We start from the raw sequence: 1,486 nt of genomic DNA on the forward strand, positions 1-1,486 counted from the left end.
ACCAGTATAATGTCTTTTACTTCTAACTGTGAAGTGTGGTGACTTTGATACTTTTATTTTAAAAAAAGATTAGGCATCAGTGAGCAGTGGGCACATATTTTTGAGGGCAAAGCCTGACTCTGCTTTTTGAGCACTTAAAGTTGATTTAATCTTTTGAGGTGGTTGGTTGAGGAAGCTGGGTATATTAGTTGGGCATATAGGTTTCTGTACAAAAGAGAGTTTCCTTCCTTTTGGGTCCCTTTCCAGTGTTTTCCTGTCTTGGCGAGGGACTCCTGCATCCTTCCTGTCTTCTTCACTTTGCACCCTTGATCAATTACAAATTCTGATAAATGTTAACTTCCAAATATCGCTCCAATCCATCATCTTACTTATCTGTGTACTGCAGTACCTGAGTCTAGGCTGCATCACCTCTTGCCTGGGCTACTGGACCCTCCTCCTCTCCAAAATATTTTGCACCAAGAGCATATTATATATTCCCCTCTCTCCAAATACTACCATGGCTCCTAATTCTCTTAGATAAAGACCAAGATCTTTGTGCTTCAAGGTCTGCTATGATCTATCCCTACTAACTCCCAAAACTCATTTTACACCCTGTTTAATTCTGCTTTTTTCCCCTGTCCTATAGGATAGAGAAACTTCACATGGTTGAACCCATATATAACTTCCATTCTTATCTCCATGGTTACCTTACTCATGAACCCAATGAGCAAGCATGGATTGATATGGGAAAGAGACTCAACAAATAACTGTTTATAGAAAGCCTCCTCCCTGGTAGAGGCCCTTTGGTCATCATTCCTATGTGACAAAATATTCTTGCACTGTGTGTCCATTCACATAGCTCTTTCCTGAATCTTCTTTTCTTGAATCTCCCAAGGAACATGATCCTTCCGAGTTCCTGACAATCTGTAGAAACCATTAACCACTGTCCATGGCTTAATATAAACTCTTACCTTAGATCTTCTTTGCTTCTAGGTGAAGTCACACATAGGAAGAACTGCTGAAAGGCCCACTCACTGCAGCAGTTCATTTCTGGTAGCAACAGATTAGATAAAAGCATCTGTAAGTCATACTGTTCATGGGGTTCTCAAGGCAAGAATACTGAAGTGGTTTGCCATTCCCTTCTCCAGTGGACCACATTCTGTCAGATCTCTCCACTATGACCCACCCATCTTGGGTTTCCACACAGACATGGCTTAGTTTCATTGAGTTAGACAGGCTGTGGCCCTAGTGTGATTAGATTGACTAGTTTTCTGTGAGTATATTTCAGTGTGTTTGCCCTTTCTTGCCTTGAAAACCTCATGAACAGTATGAAAAGGCAAAATGATAGGATACTGAAAGAGAAACTCCACAGGTCAGTAGGTGCCCAATATGCTACTGGAGATCAGTGGAGAAATAACTCCAGAAAGAATGAAGGGATGGAGCCAAAGCAAAAAGAATACCCAGCTGTGGATGTGACTGGTGATAGAAGCAAGGTGCGATGTGGTAA

This window comes from Bison bison, unplaced genomic scaffold (genome assembly GCF_000754665.1).
Source record: "Bison bison bison isolate TAMUID 2011002044 unplaced genomic scaffold, Bison_UMD1.0 scf7180017864508, whole genome shotgun sequence".
NCBI lineage: Eukaryota > Metazoa > Chordata > Mammalia > Artiodactyla > Bovidae > Bison > Bison bison.